The sequence below is a fragment of the Lissotriton helveticus genome, chromosome 8, assembly GCF_964261635.1.
Source record: "Lissotriton helveticus chromosome 8, aLisHel1.1, whole genome shotgun sequence".
Lineage (NCBI taxonomy): Eukaryota > Metazoa > Chordata > Amphibia > Caudata > Salamandridae > Lissotriton > Lissotriton helveticus.
Genome location: NC_136069.1, coordinates 38,464,667 through 38,487,294, shown reverse-complemented (window position 1 = coordinate 38,487,294; position 22,628 = coordinate 38,464,667). Strand labels below are relative to the sequence as shown.

Here is a 22,628-nt window from a genome sequence, read left to right as displayed (position 1 = left end):
TGGGCAGCTTTGGTCACAAGGACATAGACCCTTGGTGGTGCGTGGCCAAACCCTGTTAAAACATCGATGACCCAATGTATATATCTGGTACTTTGTCTCAAAGCAAATAAGAGGGTGCGATAGGACTCATATGGAGAGTAACACTGAGCCTCGCAATCCAATCAAAAGAAGCCTGGGCACGCAGAACTATAGTGTGTTTAGGCTTACTTGGGGAAGATATTTCATTGTGTGAAGTAAGCATATTGTGCGAACACGAAGGAACTTTCCCCCCTGCATCCTCTGTGTGGATTCCTTTTGAATGCAGGGTTCATTATTATTTACTTATCTCGTTTATACAGGAGACATGAGGGGTATTGGAGTAATGGAATTGTGAAGTACCCATATAAAGGGAAATGATGCATAATAACTGGTATGTGTATAGCAACCCCTCAAACGCCAGCAGAGAAATAGCTATTACCTATCGGAGGGCATTGAATGTGTATCGTTTTGTTTTCACAGCTGGGTACAGTTCCTAATACCTCCTCAAGCAACTGTCTCCATTGGATTTGGTCCTTTTGTATTTTTCTTTACAGGTATTGCCTTATCACAGTTGGGTGTTCTCTGTTAAGGGATAGCAAGAAGGTGACACTTCTAGGTTAAGGGAGGTAGGGTGATCTAATCCCTGTTCTTTGTCGTTACAGAACTCCCTCCCCGCTGTCCCCTTCCTTTCCCGCGCCCCGCTGGACTATCTCGGTTGTCCGTATCATTGCATTTGGACTCTGAGGTAGTTCAATAGGGAAGGGTATTGGACTCTCAGCACAGCCCCGAAGAAGCCGGGAGCCGAGCCTGATAGAATTATCGGCCCAAGAATTTTGCCTCTTCTTGGCTGTGCTGGGACCCCGCCATGACTACCTTAGAGGATGTCCTGGCTGCTTTGGCCTTAGTCCAGGTGGAGCTGGCAGCTTCCAATAGAGAGGTAGCTGCCTCGAGGGCTGAGAATGCACAATTACGAGCCAGGGTGGATAGATTGCCCACAGCTACTGCAGCAGCAGGGGCAACGAGTAGCTCTTCCCCTGCTACCTCCGTGGTGGTGGAGATGCCTGCACAGATCCCTCTAGCTCCACCCGAACGATTCTATGGGGATAATAAAAAGGTACAAGTGTTTATGACGCAGGTCCAGTTGCACTTCATGTGCAAACCCAAGATGTTTGCTACACACCAAGCGAGGGTGGCTTTCCTTATCTCGTATTTAGGGGGGGAAGCAGCACAATCGGCTGTTCCAATAGTTAGACGAGATGACCCACTCTTATATCATTGGGACAATTTTCGGGAGGAATTTGAAAAAACTTTTGACAGGAGAGCGGAAACATTCACGGCAGACAGGGAGTTGTTGAAACTTAAACAGGGAGATGCAGATCTGGTTACATATCTCAACAATTTCAGACGACTCGTGGCCGAAACTGATTGGCCCGAAGCCAAGAGAACAGCCTTATTCTATCAAGGCCTCAGTGAAGAAATGAAAGATGTTTTGGCCCACATTGACCCTCAACCCCTTACATGCTCTGCCCTAATAGATCTCGCCCTACACTTGGACCATCGCATGAAGGAACGGAAAGGGGAGCATAAGAAGAAGGAACGAGCTGTGATGCCCTATGAACAGGCAAGTAGCGGAGACAAGACGGCTACCTCCGCAGAAGCTATGGATATAGGAGCGGTGCGAGCCTCTTTAACCGCCAGCGAAAGGGAACATAGGCGCAAACAAGGACTGTGCCTATATTGTGGGAAAAAAGGACATTACCTGCGTGAATGCCCGGTGAAACCAAAAGGTAACCGGTTTCGGGAAGGACAAAGCCTTGCAGGAGTCACAGACAAGGAGACGGAAAACTCCACAGCTTGATGGTAGATGAAAGGAAACCCTCAAGCACACATATCATCCCTTCACTCACCCCGAAAACGGTAGATGAGAGGAATCACCTCTTTTTGGACATGACTATGTTGATTGATGAGGTGAAACAAGACATTCATGTGATGGTTGATTCGGGGGCTACCGGATGTTTCATGGACATTGCCGAAGCCCGACGATTGGGAGTGCAACTAGTCCACAAAGAAAGACCCGAAATGGTCTACGCAGTCGATGGGAACGAACTGCAAGCTGGACCCATAAAATACCATACTATGGAGTACGAGGTTACTCATGATCACACCCACCATGAACACCTGGCGTTTAACATCATAGAAGCCCCACAATATGGGATCATATTAGGACTTCCATGGTTACAAAAACACGATCCTGAGATAAGATGGACCGCTAAAACAATCCAATTTCTTTCTCCCTATTGCCTGGAACACTGTCTCTCGAAGGTCTGGAGCCCAGCACAATCATTAGCGTCTATGCAAACGATAGCCACAGCAGCGGAAAAAGATGTGTCCCTTCCCCCGTGTTACGCAGAGTATGGAACGGTCTTTAGTGATAAGGAGGCTGAGGTACTTCCACCCCATCGGTCATATGACTGCCGCATCGACCTCATACCTGGCTCTGAAATACCCAACGGGAGAATATATGCTCTTACTTTGCCTGAAACGGATACATTGCGAGACTATCTGGATAAATATCTGGCTCTTGGATACATAAGACCATCTCGATACCCTGCAGCGTCTCCGTTGTTTTTCATACCGAAGGCTAATGGTGAAAAAAGGTGCTGCATCGACTAGAGAGCGTTGAACTCCATCACCGTGAAAAATCAGTATCCGTTGCCCTTGATTCCAGTGTTGCTGGAACAGGTCCGTGCCGCGCGCATATACACTAAACTGGATCTACGTGGGGCATATCACCTTGTTCTCATTAGACGGGGTGATGAGTGGAAGACGGCCTTTAAGACACGGTACGGGCTCTACGAGTATTTGGTAATGCCCTTTGGGCTCTGCAATGCCCCGGTCGCTTTTCAATTCTTCCTAAACGAAGTGCTTCGCGAATATCTGGATCGTCATGTGGTCGTTTATATTGACGACATTCTCATATATTCGAATTCGACCGAGGAACACGTAACACATGTGAAATCCGTGTTGCAAGCGCTACTGGAACATCATCTATTCTGTAAAATCACCAAGTGTGAATTTCATGTAACGACGGTGGAATTTCTTGGGGTAATGCTTACTCCATCGGGACAGGTGATGGCTGAGAGAAAGGTGCAGGCTATTGTGGGATGGCCTCGTCCAAACAACGTCAAAGATATCCAGAGCCTGTTGGGGTTTGCCAACTTTTACAGGCGATTTATATCTGGTTTCTCTGGAATGGTCTCACCACTCACTCGGCTCACGAAAAAGAACGTACAGTTTGTGTGGGATGAGGAAGCACAAACCGCTTTTGACAGGCTAAAAACAGCCTTTTCCTCCGCACCAGTATTGACCCATGCCAATCCCGACATCCCTTTCATGGTTGAGGCGGATGCGTCTGAGATCGCTCTGGGGGCTGTGTTATCTCAAAAGGACGTCTCTACCGGCACACTTCATCCTATAGCCTACATGTCGCGTAAGCTCAGTCCTGCGGAAATAAACTTTACAATCGCAGAAAAGGAGCTGTTAGCCATTCGAGATGCATTTGTGGAATGGAGACACTGGCTGATGGGGGCTAAGCATTTGATCACGGTCTATACCGATCATCGTAATTTGCAGTTCCTAAGGGCCGCCAGACATCTGTCTCCCAGACAGCTCCGATGGATGATGTTCTTCGAGGAGTTCCGCTTTGTGGTTACATTCCGGCCTGGTACTACCAATAGGAAGGCGGATGCGCTAACAAGAAGAGAAAATCACCTGCTTCCCTCAGAGAAACCCATTCGATCTATCGTAGAGCCGGCCAACGTCATAGGAGTGACACACACCAACGATTTCTGTCAGGAGTCAGGAGAGGAGTACAGACCTGTGTTTGGCGCACATGGCTCAGACACCATCCGGAATGGAAGATGAAAAATGGCATACCTATGAAAGGAAAGCAGGTCTTAGTACCCACGAATAAGTTGCGCAAAACAGTGTTCTCCTGGTGCCATGAAGTCCCATGTGCCGGACACATGGGTTTTATCAAAACGTTGGAGAAAACCCAGAGACAATTCTGGTGGCCTTCCATCAGACCTGATTTGAGCCGATGGGTGGCGGAGTGTGTCACCTGTTATCGGATGAAAACGGACAGACGAAGACCTCAGGGATTACTACAACCTCTGCCCACTCCAGAGAATCCGTGGGAGAGGTTTTCAGTTGACTTCATCGTGGGTCTTCCGAAAGACCAAGGCAAAACAGCCATTGTAGTTGTTGTGGACTTCCTGACTAAAATGGGCCATTTCATCGCCTGCACCCAGGTGCCCACTGCGGGCCAATTAGCTCATCTACTCCTTGTGAACATTGTACGACTACACGGCCTTCCCAGGGACATCGTATCCGATCGAGGGGCCCAATTTACTGCCCGATTTTGGAAAACCTGGTGTACAGCATTGCACATAACCTCATCAGTGTCCACCAGTTTCCACCCGCAAACGGATGGCCAGACGGAGAGACTAAATCAGTCCTTGAAACAATATCTCCGATGTTATGTGCAAGAAAGCAGTGATTCGTGGGTGAATTGGCTGTGGGTGGCGGAAATGGCCTATAACAGCACACAACACGCATCCACCCTACACACACCGTTCTATTGCTCATATGGGCATCACCCTAGATTCACCCCTATGCTGTTACTGAATAACAATGTGAAGCTGCCAGAGGTGAGGGACAGATTGATGCGGGTACGCAAAGTGCTTTTGGATACGCGCAGGAATCTGGCACAGGCCAAAGCAAGATACAAGCGCCAAGCCGACAAACATCGGAGACCCAATCCGGTGTTTCGTAAGGGGGATCTGGTGTGGTTGTCCACCTAAAACATCAGATTCAGGAAACATAGCGTGTTCAATCCCCGGTTTATTGGCCCTTACCGGGTTTTGGGGCATGTAAATCCAGTGGCTGTTCGACTACGTTTACCTGCGCAGTTGCGCATACATCCTGTCTTCCATGTTTCCCTCTTGAAGCCCTCCAGAAGTCCTGTTCGTAGGGCTCCTTTGCCTATCTGGGTGCAGCAGGATAGGGAGTATGAGGTGAGACATGTCTTGGACTCTAGATGGGTGAGGGGACACCTGCAGTACCTGCTCTCCTGGAAGGGGTATGGACCGGAGGAGGATTCCTGGGAACCAGCGGGTGCTGTTCGGGCTCCCCAGTTGGTGGCCGAATTTCACCGTTTGTTTCCTGGGAAACCACGGGTGGGGTAGGCCCCTCTTGTGCAGGGGGATGTACTGTCACGTCCTGCAACTATCGGCAAACACGAGCCGCCGGCATGAAAAACTACATTTCCCGGCATGCCGTGCATACGTCACGTATCGACGTGAGATGCGCGTGCAGACCGGGAAATAAAGGGCTGCTGCAAACGGCGGGGAATTGCCGATAATTCCTTTGTGTGGAGGCGTTTTGAATCGAACAGTTAGCGGTAGGACCTGACTTGTTTTCCCAAGTCCATCGAGACCGTGAGTAAACTGTTGTCTTGTGGGTGTGAGGCGTTGGTTCCACCGATCCCAACAGCACACCCAGTCTGCAGTATCCGTCTGGTGGTTTCTCTCGGCTGAGAGAAACACGGAGCTTTCTGATCTTCGGAGAATACCGAAGGGGTTGTTTGGGCAGCTTTGGTCACAAGGACATAGACCCTTGGTGGTGCGTGGCCAAACCCTGTTAAAACATCGATGACCCAATGTATATATCTGGTACTTTGTCTCAAAGCAAATAAGAGGGTGCGATAGGACTCATATGGAGAGTAACACTGAGCCTCGCAATCCAATCAAAAGAAGCCTGGGCACGCAGAACTATAGTGTGTTTAGGCTTACTTGGGGAAGATATTTCATTGTGTGAAGTAAGCATATTGTGCGAACACGAAGGAACTTTCCCCCCTGCATCCTCTGTGTGGATTCCTTTTGAATGCGGGGTTCATTATTATTTACTTATCTCGTTTATACAGGAGACATGAATGGGGTATTGGACTAATGGAATTGTGAAGTACCCATATAAAGGGAAATGATGCATAATAACTGGTATGTGTATAGCAACCCCTCAAACGCCAGCAGAGAAATAGCTATTACCTATCGGAGGGCATTGAATGTGTATCGTTTTGTTTTCACAGCTGGGTACAGTTCCTAATACCTCCTCAAGCAACTGTCTCCATTGGATTTGGTCCTTTTGTATTTTCCTTTACAGGTATTGCCTTATCACAGTTGGGTGTTCTCTGTTAAGGGATAGCAAGAAGGTGACACTTCTAGGTTAAGGGAGGTAGGGTGATCTAATCCCTGTTCTTTGTCGTTACAGATCTCCCTCCCCGCTGTCCCCTTCCTTTCCCGTGCCCCGCTGGACTATCTCGGTTGTCCGTATCATTGCATTTGGACTCTGAGGTAGTTCAATAGGGAAGGGTATTGGACTCTCAGCACAGCCCCGAAGAAGCCAGGAGCCGAGCCTGATAGTCGTAGCCGGGATGAAAGAGCAGCAAGGAGGTTGGGGCCTCTTGTTCTTTCTCCAAAAATTGCCCAAAAATTTAGGTAAAGGTTGAGGTTGTCACTTGTCAGGCTTTACCAGGTGCTGGAAATAAAAATTATAACAATTTATTTTCCAGACATTGGGGTAGTCAAAAAAAGACGGGGGGGGGGACATAACGGTACAATTTTTACCTTGCAGTTTTCAATAGCTCACTGTTGTATGTTAGGATTTTTACTTACGGGCAAGTGACAAAATGATTTCTATGACAAATGCAGTGACCCACTGACCTATTTACAGCATGTTGTGCTCTGCGTCAGGTACATGTTCTTTGCAGCAGGCACATTAACCTTCTGTGCTACCTTTCCATGAGTCAAAACTTCCATTAAACAAAACTCTGATCCCTCTCTCGGAAAAACATGAACAATATCCTTGGTGCAACAGCAAGTGTTGCATTGCTAAACATTGCAAAGTCCCCAAAGGCGCTCTGCAAATGGGTCTATAACATAACATAATAGGCCAAAACATAGCATTACTAATAAATAAAACCTGCAGCATAACACACTTAAAAATTACATAACATCAGAGCTGTTGCGCAGCACTAGAGACTGAGAACTTAGGGGATCAAAAGTGTTGCTGGCACAGCCTAAGATTGCTCCCATGCACGATGCACCGCCACCACCACCAATTACAGCACGACGTCATGCCTGCCCAGTGCACACACCCTGGCCTGCATATGAGCCTGCCTTTATTATTTCCTCCTGGAAATCGCTGGGCTCACAAAGATGTATGCAGGCGGCCCCTTTCTTGTCTGCACTGAACGCCATGGCTTTCTATTAAACTGACGTTTTTTGAACAGTATTTAGGTGAAAGGCCATATAAAATGTAGGCGCCATGACACTAGGCAACGTGTTCAGAAACTGAACAAATCAGAGTTCATATGTGAACGGTGTAGGCAATTAAAATTTTCATCAGAAAAGTATGCTATGAAATTACCTCTTTTCTTTGGAAAAAGCAATATACCATTGGACCAGTCACCATGTGATGTGTGTGCTTTCTATTCCCCATGCACATTGACTGCATAATGTCAAGCTAGTAGTTCTGGAAATTAGTGGTGTAACACAAAATGATTCGCCCCCTACTCACCCGCAGGCCCCTAAGCCTCCCATATCTCAAAGATATTTATAGGCCTGTAAATGAATTGGGCCCCTGAATGGTGGGTGCCCACCTGCCCTGTAAGAATTGTGGGCAGGGTAGAATTGGCACAGAAAATAGTTCAGCAAACTAAAATAAATGTAGCCAAAATAAATGTAGCCTCCATCAGTGAATTAGACAACTAAACATGTGACCCATGTTTGCATGCATGCTGCTCTATGGATTGCTGGCTGTCCTCCAGAAGAGAACAGATGCTACGAATGTGTGGTGTGGGAGGAAAACATATGCAAAGCCGTACCCCTTTGGTGTAATTATTTTTGAAGACTGATGTGACCCTTGCCATATTATGAGTAATTAATTACAACAGCAATTTTGTCTACATATGTGAAGGAACAGTACAGGCACTAGATGGGTTATTATTCAGCCGCGGTTTGTTGAGGAAACGGTTGGCACCTTTGCTCCCTGTGTTTACACCTGCGGTCCTGCCAAGCCAGGTTCCTTGGACGTGGGCCTTTAGAATGGTTCAGCAATGCATGCAAGTGTGACAAGGGATTCCTGGTGTCAGATGGCCGTAGGCCAGAGAGTGTCACACAGTGTCACTGACTGTGCTATACTGACCGACTGGAATTGTGGAATTTGCCGGACGGACAGTTAATAGTTAAAGGATTTAAGGAGGGCCCCACTGAGTACCACTGTGCCGAGAGTCAGTACCACAGTGCCTGCGCCCCTAATGATTGTTTCTTTGTTTTACCTACAGAAAATGGTTGTGGGGCCACGGTCTGCTCACCCCCTCTTTTTATAGGCTGCTTTCAATTCTCGGTACAGTGGGACCGGTTGTGCAGTACCCGAAAGGTCCAAGGAAGAAAAAACTCATGAGGCCACATTGGAATTACGGTCCCATGGGATCTGTCACCTACAGTCCAGTGATGCCTACATTGTTATCCCCTTCAAGACCACCGTGGGAACCAATTTAAAAGCACATTGCTTAAAAGCAGTGAGCTGAATAAATTTACACCAAGTAGGGAAGTATGGAAATTAACATGGGGAATCAATGATTTGTCTTGGCTCGGGTCAGTTAATTTGCGTGGGGAAGCCCTCGAATGCTGTAGCTGTTGCTGGCTTGAAGGAAACCACCTTCTTTTTAATTGTGATTTGAACTCTTTACTTTCGATGTTGACAGGTGTAGTAGTTCCTCCTAATATGTTTTTTAAAACAGAAAACATCGCATTTCAGCTTAACTTTACGAGCCTCATTAATTAAAACATCTCGTGTTGATTTCGAAATTTCTCTTCACACATATTTCTATGTCTGTCATCATGGCAGTATCAAGGCCTGCAATCAGAGCTGCTGTTCTCTGCTCAAACAAAGCCCTGGGCGAAATAAAACTTGGCACAAGGTACGCACTTGTCATCTTCGATTGTCAGTGTGTTGAGAAAGTAGGGGAAGGTGAGGGGGAGCGAAAGAAGGGAGAAAGACAGACAGACTGCTTAGAACAGTGTGTTTACTACACTTTTCTTTCTAGCCCCAGGTTAGAGGGAGGCTCAGCTGTTGTAGCCACTCCTGCACCCCTCTGAAGATCGGCGCCCGGTTACCCAATGCCAAAGGCTAGCCCGGCTGCTTGCAATGTTGATGGGTGAGCCCGGAGCCTAACTGTATCAAAACCACGTCACAACATGAAAGGCACTCATCTTTATGATGCTTCAAACCTGCTTTCCTCTTCTCTGAGGTTCAAACAAAACGTGCTTTCGCATTGCAACAGCTCCGAGGTGGCCACGTTTCAAATGTAGCATTTTCAGACTTATAAATCCCCACTTGCAATCAGGGAAGCTGGAATTATGCGGCAAAGGAGGACAAAATGAGGTATCCGAATAATTTAAAGTATGTAGCAAAACAAAGGTAAACTATTCAGCAAGGAAAGGCAAACTGGTTAATTCAATCAGAGCTGTTTAAAACATGAGCAAAGAGTCGGGGGTCCTAACTCCCAGGACTCCACAATAAAGTGAAACTGTGTGCATAAAACACATTTTAACTCTACATCTGGGCCAGAGACCTTTGAAGGCATGAGCAAAGTGGGCTCTGGCTCAGTGCCTCAGCCTTTCAGGGGCCCCCTGAGAAAGTCTTGGCCTTATGACCTTAAATAATTCTTAAACAGATTGATTTAAATAACTTTTCCTTCAATTGATTTTTAATGTGCGGAATGTAAGAGAGTCTATTACAGACCTTTTGTAGACAAATATGTTTCTTTTTTATGCAACATCCATAAAAATGTTTTTTAAAAAACAGGACCTCGCATAAGAGAAATGGGAGAGGGTGACAGAGATTCTTTGCAGTAAGATTGGTGAGCTGCTGCTGTGTACAATATTGAAAACACACATCACTATCTCTGAATGTTAGATGTAAACACCTTTAGAATTTAGACCAGTGTGCCTGAGCACTGTCGGTAACCTTGCCAAAGAGTGCATGAATGAGCTGTAACTGGGTCATACATTCAAAGCTGTTCCAATCAGCGGCCCCCAAAATACCTTTGGCCCTGGCCCCCCAAAATCCTTTAGATATCCCTGATCTGGGCTTGCCCACCCTACTCAACCTTAACCCTCAGGCTCCCAGACAGTTGAAAAAATTACATTTAAAATAATCTCAGCCCTTCCCTCTCCTTACATGACGTCACGTACACAGCTTCCCCCTCTAGCTTTACCTCACTCTCCACCTCTCTCCACATCTCTGCCCCTTTTCTCATCCATGTCAGGTCTCTCTAGCTCACTTATGTCTCCTCATCACTCTCTATCAAAATACCTCTCGAACCTCACTGTTTTTACAACACACAACTTCATTTCTGCCACTTTCTGTGCCTACTTACACACCTCTACCTCTCAAGCTGCTCTCCCTGCCTAAACGTTCCCTCAAACCTCTCTGCACCCCACTGCTTTGTTCCCATGTCACCTCTCTCCACTCACTCGCCGCTTCACCATCCCCGTTCTACTGCTCTTCCCTCTACTTCATCTCTTTTAATACCTTACACCTTTCTCAGTGCATTTTCCTCTACCCGTCTCTACCTCCACCATCTCGCTCTCCATCTCTGTTTCTTCAGTGTCTCACAGATACTCATAGTTCTGAGGCTTAGTGGGGGGGGGGGGGGCCTTGTGGGGTTTCGGGGCTCCCTACACTGCTGGGTCTGCATTATGTATCGGATCACCCTCTCTTTCCTTTACATCTGTATCAACCTCACCACTCTTTCTCTGCCTCTTCTCTGTCTCTGTTTCACCTCTGTATCCCTCCCTCTCTTGCTGTTCATCAGCCCTCTCTCGCTCGCTACTCTCTCTAGCATGTCTGTCAATGCCACGTTTCATTTTGCCCTGCTCTCTACCTCACTGGTGTTTTTACATTGCACCGCCCTATACATCTCTCACTATTTCACCTGTCTGCCTCTAACTCACCTCTCTTTCGCTACATCTACGTTCTATGACTCACCCTTATCCGTTTCTCGACATTCCCGTTTCACAATCTCTAGCTCTCTCACTCAAATCTGACCTATGTGCATCATTAATAAAAATAAGTTAGACGTTACAACAACGTATTACTAAACAAAAAAAAGATTTGTCATCGTCATAATGACACACAGTCACACATGATGTAGAGATACTGGATTCAGGCACCTGATAGCTATCTCTGCCGCTCGCTCTCCCGTTTCCAGAAGGGCCCCTGTTTTGACTTTAATTCTTTGCTCACTGAAAGAAATGAAAACCGTTACCCGACGCATAAATTACAGACCCAACTCAGGGCCCCTGGCCTGGACCCTACTACCAAGGCAAGACTGCATTTATTTGGGAGGTTTCACACCCTAAGCAACCCCCTCCCCCCGCCACGCAGCCACGCATCTGCATAATAAATAAAATAACGAAACTATAACTGTCTTTCTTACGTGGGGTGGGTGGCAGCAGCAGGCGGTCCGACCGTCGAATCCACACACACACGACGACACGCAGTCAGTACTGGTGGTCACGACGACGACTACCACAACGAGTAGTCAGCACACAGTCACTCCGTCCTCAGACTCAGTCACGACTCACGCGCCCACGGACTCTAGTCTCACTAGTCATTACATGATCCAGGCACTTACTTAGTTTCACTTTCCCTTATGGTGTTGTTGTCGTGACTGGCCATGTGAGCAGCTCTCTGGCATGATTCCAGCACGCGCAGTGACGAGGTGAGGGACAATGGCCAATCACCGACGAATCTGGCTCAGACCAACCAACACCCACGCGCGGCACCATCCTGCTGCAGCATCCAACCAATCCTGGTACAGCGCAGAGCAGACTGAAATCTGCCTATTACGAGACCCGGGGCCCCGAGTCCATGCCTATATTCCATAGTGGCAGAGGGGGGAGTGTAAAGGGTGCGCATGCACGGGCCAGTCAAAATCTGGTCTTCTCCGGCCTTTTACATGCGCACTCACTGGCAGTACAGTAACGTCACCCTCTGCCTGTGCGCTGCCTGCCTGTCAATCTCTGGCGCAGCACCGCCCCCCACGGGCCGTCCGGCCCACTTCCTTATGGATGCCCAATCCTGTCGGGCTTCTCCCGGGGCCTTAGTGCGCTCGGCACCGATTCATTTTTCACTGTTTGGAATGAATAAAAACAAAATTATTATTACACATGTTGGCAGTGCAGTCGGGTCGTCCAGGCTAGTGGGGCAACGCCCCAACGCCCCCAATGGACGCACCGCCACTGATCCCAAGACAAAGTAGTTTATCTGGGGCACACCATTAGTCAAGAGGGCATCAAACCTAAACAGGGTTTAGTGGACGCCATTCTCAATGCTCCATGTCCATCAAGCAAAGAAGATGTCAGAGCCTTTCTTGGGTTGACCGAGTATTACTCGAAATTCATTAGACATTTTTCAGAGAAAATGTACAGTATTAGACAATTATTGAAAAATAAAGCAAAATTTGAGTGGTCCACAGATGGCCAGAACACCTTTGAAACAATCAAAAAAGAAATCAGCGACGCTCCGTTTCTCAAAGAATTCGATCCAAAAGCTGAAATCTTTGTAACCACCGATGCCAACAACAAAGGAATTGGTGCTGTGCTAGCACAGAAGGATACCTCGAACCATGAGTGGGTTGTGGCCTTTGCCTCAAGGTCGCTCACCCCTGCTGAGGAGAAGTACTCAGTAATCGAACGCGAAATGCTAGCCTGTTCATGGGCGCTCAATTACTTCAGAGCATACATCTGGGGATACAATATCCATCTTCGCACAGACAACAAACCCCTAATTAAAATACTGTCTGCCTCTGGGTTGCAAAATGCTTCACCAAGACTAAGCAAAATGTCTATCAAACTTCTGGATTATTGCTACTCTGCTGAATATTGGCCAGGAGTTAAGAATAAAATTGCAGATATCCTCAGCAGACTGCCTCTTCCACACAATGAGAGTACGAATATGCCAGAGGATGATGAAAAAGTAGCTCTACTCTTCAACACTGATTTGGATGGAATATCTGTGGAGGAATGGGGACAACACATGTCTCATGATTCAACTCTTCAAAATGTATGCAAATTCGTCAACAACATGTGGCCAGAAAAACACCATCTTCAAGACAATGTCAGAGCTTACTGGGAAATAAGAAATGAACTCAGTTGGGAAAACGGGGTGTTTTACAGAATTGGAAAAGCTATAGCCCCCATCACACTCAGAGACAGAATTCTTAAACTTTGCCACATTGGTCACCTGAGCATCTCTAAGACAAAGCAGAGAGTCAGAACAAATTACTGGTGGCCTGGTATTGACAAGCAAATTGAAACCCAAATAAGAAACTGTGTTGAATGCTGTGATTCTGACAAAACCCTTAAAACATCCAAAGTATCTCTCTCACCACTCCAACCCCCCCTGATGGCATGGGAGAAAATTGGCATAGACATCGCTGGGCCCATCGAAGGACATGACGGCGAGATCAAGTATATCCTGGTTGCTATAGATCATTTCTCGAAGTGGCCTGAAATAGAAATTGTCACGGAAATTGACAGCTCTGCTATCATATCATTCTTGGATAAACTATTCTTGAGCGAAGGATTACCCAAATTTGTGCTCACTGACAATGGTCCACAATTTTGCTCAGAAGCATTCAAATCATTCCTTGAGAGAAACTGTGTTACTCATCACACCACATCATTATACCATCCTGAAGGAAATGGTCTCACCGAGCGCTTCAACCGTGTCTTTAAAAGGACACATACAGCTGTTTAGAAATGCTAATCAAAACTGGGAAGAAGAAGTGTTCAAACTCATCTGGGCCTTCAGAATATCCCCTTGTGCCAGCACCCAGAATGCACCATTTGTTCTCATGAGAAGCAGACAGCCCCTGAGTATTGACCTTGGATGGATGCCCAATTCCAAACAAATTGAATGGTCACCTGATGTCATCAGGAACAACATAATCAAAGCCCAAAAATACTACAAGGAATGGTATGATTCCAAACATGGTGCAAAAGAACATTCATTTAAGGTTGGCGAACTTGTAAAAGTTTGTTTAGAAAAAAAAGTAAGGAAAGGAGAAAACAGATTCACCGCTCCTCTTCGCATTGATGAACTGTTTAACAATGCAGCCAGACTCAGTGATGGGAAAGTTTGGCATATGAGTAGACTGGCAAGATACCATCAGAGAGCCAAATTTCCCAACCAAATGCAACACGATACCTATTGCAAAGATTTGTGGGTTGATGTTGATAGAACCAGTTTAGAACATGGTTTCATGCCCAGAAATGTTATTTCACACGATCTCCCACCTGACACTGACTCAGCTGACTGTCAACCATCAGACCAGTCTGAGGGTGTCAATCCACGCACTCCAGTTACCAATCGGAGTTGTTACGGTGACTCACTCTCTGACTCTGAAACCACGTCTGGCGGTCACGGCTTCAGTGGTAGGTTTGGTAGAACCAGTAATGATTCTCACCCTGACACAGAAAGTGTCTCTGATTCCCATGTGGTCACGGGTAGATTTGGGAGAACCATATATACAACTCAAACGCTACGAAGACTTTGTGTGTGACTAATGACAATCAGTTATTCTAGCACAAAAGTTAAGTTTTACCACACATAGTGGCTTATCTGTTAAAACTCATAAGAGAGGAAGATGTGTTGTAACCTAGTTCTGTTCTCCCTCGAGCCCCAAGCAAGAAGTGTGAACCCAGCTCTCCTGCGCGAGAGCACCCATTGTTCCCTCTGTTCTTATTGGTCCCTCAACATTCCACACTGTCCCCTGGTCCCTTCCCTTACCCCCAACTGTCATAACTGCTTCTGCTTAACGAACCTACGCACCGCACTTGGTGTGGGGCTGATTTTAATAAACTTCATTCTTCACTACACTACTTGAACCCGACTTCTAATTGTAACAGTTAGGCTTCCCAGATACGTGGAGCAATATGTTACCATGTAGTGTGATTATTGTTCTTATGCTGTTCCCATATGTTATTTTTTTGTGTTCTGTAGGGAAGGGGGATGTGTGGTATCCAGTCCTGTCAAGTATCACGCATTGGGTGTGACACTCACGCATTTTAGTGCGGTGTTCCGCATCACCGCACTGAAATGCTTTGTCACGCATTTGGGACTCGCCAGCTCGTGCCACCAGCAGCACCTGTGCACTGCTTCTGCTGTGAGAGACGTGCTGCCACGAGACGAGCGGCTCTTAGTTCATAAATAGTTAATAGTGGCTGAGTCAGTGAGAGCGCGGCAGCGCAAGGCGGCTACATTTACAATGTAACGAGTGGCTCCAGGCTGGCGCTATTATTCCTGCCGCGCCACGTGGCTTAAGTACTTTGACCCAGTTGCTGCCAATTAAGAGGGGGCGGGCCGCCCTGTGAACACGTTGCTGTAACTGGCTCTGCAGCCAGGCACTCACCAGGGGTGCCCTTATGTGCTAATTATCCGGATGTGATACCGCACTTGCCGTCACCTCCGGAGGAAAAGGTCAGAGGAACGGAAGTAGTGAACCACGGCGGGGGACTCAAATCGAGACAGGAGTCCTCCCCACGCCGTGGAGTGCTGCACTGCTGACAGATAAGTGCCTCTATTAGCCCCAGTCCTGAGGCCCGAGGCAGGGAGTGACATAATTATCACTTAGGAGTGACTGTCTACTGCCAATTATCGCACATTATCTCCTGGACGGAGTCGGACACTCGCGCGCAATGGGCTAGGATCCGTCTGCACCTCGATGCAGATCTCTCCAGGCGAGTCCTCATCTTACCTCACCAGGAACTTCTCACCTGCAGCAGGGGCCCGCACATGTGCAGTGCTGCCGGGGACTGCGGCTCTGGTAAAGTGAGTGCACTGCCCGGCAAGTATGGAGCGCTTAGAGAGGAACTACTGTGCAGGTCAGCACTAGTTTTTCTGTGTAAGCGGCAGCTAATGCTACCTTCAATTTGTGTTTTTTGTGTAAGTCAAGTGGCAGCGCGTTATCAGCTGCTTGTAGTGTTGGTGAAGTTCTGCCCTGGAGACTGCAGGCTCAAGGCTGCCGGTGGACTGCGACCAAGTGTGCTGCTGCCTCACAGAGCCTGAGGCTGCCTTGCCCAAGATTCCCCGGGGCGCATGCTGCTGTCTGCTGCCGTACTTTTTCACTTCACCCTCGTCCAGTCAACAGCTCTAACTGTCCTTTAGTTTCGGCAGCAGTGCTAAAACATGCAAGGTTTGCTGGAAATACTCCTGTTCTGTTGTACCTGTTACGTGTTTAAGAAAAATCAATGAAACCTATTAAACCAAACACGTTACTATAGGGTGCTTTGTTTACTTGTAATTTTGACCAGGAAGCGGTATATTGTTTTCTAAGTATGTGCATTCATGTTTTGCCTTGCCCCGAACGCTAAATGTAACTCATTGAAGTGCTGATTCTATTATGGAAAGAGTTTCGTCCAACATTTGGTTTAGGTTAATTTTATAGCAGAACAGAACTGAAAACATTTCCGTTCCAACATGGTGTCTACGTTTGTGTGCATTTCCACTGAACTCAACTGCCTTATCCGGAATTACGTTGACAGTTGGCTTATGTTTTTTTTGGGTGATATTGTGAAGTGTCTGTGTTTTAAAACTCCCCACGGTCCACACCCATGGCTATTCTCCTTTCGTTCCAGACGTAGGTGCTGGACAACAACGCACACAACAGCAAGGAACTCTTCAACATCGTGAAAGAACTCTCCAACCCCAACGCCGGAAACAACGACATCACCCCCTCGCAAGACCTATGCAACTCCCTCGCCTCCTACTTCCACAACAAGATCGCGGACATACACAACAGCTTCAGCACTCAACCGACGCACGCCATGACCGAACCACCGCCCCCCACAACCACCCTCCGCGCCTGGACCCCGATCAGCACCGAAGACACCGTCCGCACGATGAACTCCATCCACTCCGGATCGCCGACAGACCCCTGCCCTCACCACGTCTTCAACAAGGCCGACGCTGTCATTGCACTCCACCTGCGGGACATCATCAACACCTCCTTCGACACCGCCACCTTCCCGGAGAGCTGGAAGCACGCCGAACTCAGCGCTCTACTTAAGAAACCATCAGCCGACCCCACCGACCTCAAGAACTACCGCCCCATCTCGCTGCTCCCGTTTCCGGCAAAAGTCATCGAGAAGACCGTCAACAAGCAACTGGCCGCCTTCCTCGAGATGAACGGTTCCCTCGACCTCTCGCAGTCTGGCTTCCGGGCCAACCACAGCACCGAGACCGCCCTGATCGCAGCCACCGATGACATCCGAGCCCTGCTCGACAACGGAGAAACAGCGGCCCTCATCCTCCTGGACCTCTCCGCGGCCTTCGACACTGTCTGCCACCGTACCCTAGTACAGCGCCTGAGCAACATCAGAATCCAGGAGAAGGCACTGGAGTGGATCATCTCCTTCCTCGCCGGAAGGACACAGAGAGTCCACCTCCCCCTGTTCAGATCGGAGGCCACCGAAGTCATCTGCGGCGTCCCTCAAGGCTCCTCGCTCAGCCCAACACTCTTCAACGTCTACATGAGCCCCCTCGCAGCCATCGCACGCCAGCACAACCTCAACATCATCTCCTACGCCGACGACACCCAGCTGATCCTCTCCCTGACCAACGACCCCGCCACCGCCAGAGCCAACCTGCACGAAGGGATGACAGACGTAGCCAAGTGGATGACGAACAGCCGCCTGAAACTGAACTCGGGCAAGACGGAAGTCCTCATCCTGGGATCATCACCCTCCGCCTGGGACAACTCCTGGTGGCCCCCCGCCCTGGGCAGCGCACCCAAACCCACAGACCATGCACGCAACCTGGGCTTCATCCTGGACTCCTCCCTCTCCATGACCAGACAAGTCAACGCCGTCTCCTCGTCGTGCTTCAATATCCTGCGCATGCTACGTAAGATCTTCCGATGGATCCCCACCGAGACCAGGAAGACGGTCACCCAGGCCCTCCTCACCAGCCGTCTGGACTACGGCAACTCCCTCTACGCCGGAACCACCGCCAAACTCCAGAAGAGACTCCAGCGGATCCTGAACACCTCAGCTCGACTCATCCTTGACATCCCCCGCCGCAGCCACATCTCCGGACACCTGAGAGACCTGCACTGGCTCCCGGTCAACAAGAGAATCACCTTCCGGCTCCTCACCCACGCACACAAAGCCCTACACAACCAAGGCCCAGGATACCTCAACAGCCGCCTCAACTTCTACGCTCCCAAACGCCAGCTTCGATCGACCAGCCACGCCCTCGCCGCCGTCCCCCGCATCCGAAGAGCCACCACAGGAGGAAGGTCCTTCTCCTAATTGGCTGCCAAGACTTGGAACTCCCTTCCGAACCACCTCCGCCTGACCCAAGACCACCTCGCCTTCAGGAAGCAGCTCAAGACCTGGCTGTTCGAGCAGTAGCGGACCCCCTCACCCCAGCGCCTTGAGACCCTCCGGGTGAGTAGTGCGCTATATTAATGCTTTGATTGATTGATTGATTGAGTTACATTTATTTTGCAAGTACTTTTTGCTTTAGGTATTTTAGGGCTGTAGCTTATTAAATACACGAATAAAACTGTCTTGCATAATCTTCCTTAGTCTTGCCGTAGCTGCCTATGTGTGCTTCAGCCTCACTCTCCTGATGCTTGCCCGATGCGGAATGTCAGTGACTACTGTCCAATCAGGTTTCAAGGCCACTTTTTTATTTCTGGTGCTTTACTGCAATTTTAAGATCCCCTTAGAGTTTCTCGTTACTTAATAGGTGTAATTTCTGATAATTATATGGTTCCCTGGTCTTCGTGGCTTGATTTTGTTTGCGATAAAGTGTCACTCATAGTCGTTGAAATGTCACTCATAATTACACTTAGGTTATAAAAATGTCACACATAGCAATCTGAAACCTTGGCAGCTATGGGTCATGACCATGTAGTGTGATGATTGTTCTTATGCTGTTCCCATATGTTATTTCCTTGTGTTCTGGAGGGAAGGGGGTGAGTGGTATCGTCCACTTAAAGTGAGGGCCTGCTCATCCACTATCCCCCCTGTTCCTTTGTCCGCCTTGGAGCGTCCCTGGATGACGTCACTTAGAATGGCACGGTCGGAGCGTTCCAAGGCGAGCGCGTGTGTGTTGCTGTCGTCGGATTGGTGGCGCCTGTCAGCTGTGGCTGGGGTCGATATCCATGGACATGCGAACCTTTCAATAAATCCAAGTGTGTGCTCCCATCACCAGCGCCCTCCTCTTCTTCAATGGGACGCCTCATCCTGCTAAAACAAGCAGCATGGGCAAGCACTTGACTCTGGCTGTGGCGTCCTGGCCAGATCCTCTCTGCTGGCAAAGAGAAAGGGAGTGTTTGGAGACATAAAAACTCGACAGGAAAATATTATTGACATTTGGTGCTTGTGTGTCGGTCTACTCCTTTATTTGGGTTTCATTACAGTTTATTTGTCCCTTCTCAGGCTAATGTTTCTCTCAGTTTAGTCCGTTCTCTCTTTCAGTTACTCTCGGACCGGCAGTCACGTGATTTCCTCTTCCGGTCAGCGGGGGCAGAGACAGCACCAGCAGTGATCGCCGTCACTTCCGGCCTCTTCCTCGGCTCCAGCAGCTGTAGGGGCGGAAGGATCCTCGGTCTGTGCGGTGACCTTCACCCTCTGACCCCGGAAGTCACCTCCGGCCTCGGATTGTCATCTTCACCCTCCCAGGCAGGGAGAGGGTCTGGACATCTCTGCACACGGACCTGCTCAGGTAGGAGTCTGCTTCTCCCCTCCTCCTGTCTCTCCTCCTCGCCCCATCCTCTTACTGCCCCTGACCCTTCCAGGCTCTAATGTCCATCAGACAGACACATTTAGTCTCTCCACCCTTTACCTGGGTGCCTGGGAGGAGAAGCTGTATAGAAAAGGGAGGAGGGGATTTAAGTAGGGGTAGTTATAAGGAGGGGAGAGCCCAGAATACACTGGACAAAGTATTTAGTGTGTGCCTCAGAAACAGGGGTTTGGAGGGAAGAGAGGGGACTAGCTAAGAAAATAATACCTGCTTAGATTGCCAAAGCATTGCGGGAAAACGAAACAGTACAAATGCAATCACATCATGGAAAACAGCAGACTACACTTACAGCACAACCTCCAGCAACAACAAGCTGTAGTATTGAGGCAGATGTGCAGGCTCATACTGCTTTTGAATGTGGCCCACTTTAATGATGTCTGACAGCACGAAACTGCTTTAACACAGCAGCAGACTGGGCTTTGAGGGTTGCAGAGGAAACCTCAGATTGGCTGCAGAGGCTTCAAACATTGGATACCTTTGCAAGAAGTGGAGAAGCGTGGCTCAGTTGTTAGAGGCGGCAGACCCGGAAGCTGAGATCGACCGTGGACCAGGGTTCAATTCCCCGCCTCGACGGGTCTTGGGCTCAAAATTCCACGGACTCGACAATTCTCGCTCTGGTGCCTACTCAACTCACGGGGTCACACTCTGCGACTCTGGGCAATAGCTTGCTTAATCTCCACTACGGCCCCTCGCGGCGGGATGCCTGGCTTTCACCTTGTGGACACCCTGCCGGGGTTTCTCACAGGGGAATACCAGGACGGGTTCCCTAAGTAAGCGCCGGGACGCTTACGGGCAGCTGTGCGCTTTACAAGTCCAGCACATTTACATTTACATTTACATTAAAACTTACCCGGTGTCTATAGAAATTGTCAAAATGATCCTCTTTCACATGTCTTGTGATATTGATTAGGTCATACTTTTGCACCCTGTTTCACTATTTTTAGCTCTGATTCTCCTTTAACAGAACTAAAGCACCTTTTCTAGTCCTATACCTTGAAAACACCTCTTGCGATAGTTTGGATCCTTCAGATTATTGGCCTATATTGCTCCTTTCTCTGACCTCTAAATTTGCTGAGAAAGTATTTAACTAACAGCTTATGAATTATCTTGAATACAGTTATCCCTGTGGCTCTTCCCACTTTGGTTTCCAGAAAAAATACGTAAAAAATATTGAGGCAGATTTGCAGGCTCATACTGCTGTTGAATGTGGCCCACTTTAATGATGTCTGACAGCACGAAACTACTTTAACACAGCAGCAGTCTGGGCTTGGAGATTGCAGAGGAAATCTCAGCGTGGCTGCATAAGCTCCAAACATTGGATACTTTTGCAAGAAGTGGGAGATTTGAAACTTACTCTGTGTTTGTAGAAATAGTCAAAATGATCCTCTTTGACTAGTCTTGTGATATTGATTGAGTGTATACCTTTGCACCCAGTTTCACTATTTTTAGCTGTGAGTCTCCTTTGACAGAACAAAAACACCTTGGAAGGACACTAGTCCTACACCTTGAAAACACCTCTTGCCGATAGTTTGGATCCTTCAGATTATTGGCCTATATTGAACCTTCCTCTGACCTCTAAATTTGCTGAGAAAAAATTTAACAAACAGCTTATTAATTATCTTGAATACAGTTATCTTTGTGACTCTTCCCAGGAAAAATGCACCGCGGTCGCTGGACTTCTTGCAGGCAGAGCTGAGCTTTGCATCATTTATTACCAGGGTCCCCCCACCGTCGTCATCCTGCTTGACCTTTCCCCGACCTTAAAGTATCTAATTTCATCCTCCTCTGACATATGAACAAAATACAAATTATTGTCTCCTCTACTGATAACTTTTCTGTCATCCAAGCCAGCGTTCTATCTTGTATGTCATGCATTGTGCCATGAAAAGAAACCAAATACTTGAAATTAAACAGTGGCAAAAATGAGGTCCTTCTGTTCGATAAACAATCTTCCAGCTGGTGCCCACCCTAGTGTCCTGCTGATTTGGGGTCATTTCTCTCCCACATGTTCTTGACTAGAAAACACAGTCGTACTTTAATTCTATGTAAATCCTTGCCTGACCACTCAAGTCAGTAAAGGTACAGTAAACTGCTTCTCTGTCCTTAGAAGGCTGTGGTAATCGGTTACCTTGGTACCTATTATAGTTCGGAAATCTGCTATCTATGGACCATCAACATGACATCTAGACTATTGCAGCATCCGTTACTGTGGCAAATCCACAAATTCTAATTGATTCAAAACTCGGCAGCAAGACTCATTCTGAAATTGCTGTCCTATTTCTCAACATTTGTAGGACCTTCATTAGCTCACAATAAACAATTGTTTTGTTTTTAACATTCTGTGCTTTCCACACTAACTCTGAACACCTTAGCAAATGATTTAAACCCAACCCAAGAGATCTCTCTGTTCATCCAATCTCTTGCTTGTGGCAGTTCAATGTTGCTACATATTTGATAGCCAGTCTTTCTTATATCTTGCTGCAAAGAATTGGAATCTCCTGGCCACATCTACTCGACTCTTGGCCAATTTTAGTTTTTCAAAAAACATATCAAAATTGGTCTTTCTAACCAGCATCCATTACATATATTTCAGACTCCGTCCCTTTTTAGCACTATCTTCTTTCACGCTAGGACACCTTTTCTAGAATACTTGTTTGTGCTCTATATAA

The 22,628-nt window shown here is 47.8% G+C and overlaps 2 protein-coding genes across 2 annotated transcripts in view; both read left to right on the top strand.

Moving 5' to 3' along the window:
• LOC144772297 (uncharacterized) overlaps positions 1–22,628 on the top strand; it is a 444,202-nt gene that overhangs the window by 383,449 nt on the left and 38,125 nt on the right.
• The window catches only part of LOC144773694 (uncharacterized), a 274,180-nt gene continuing 271,281 nt past the window's right edge, over positions 19,730–22,628 (top strand). The window contains 1 exon segment of the mRNA XM_078658842.1: positions 19,730–19,881. The gene's annotated coding sequence lies outside the window, so the exon portion shown is untranslated.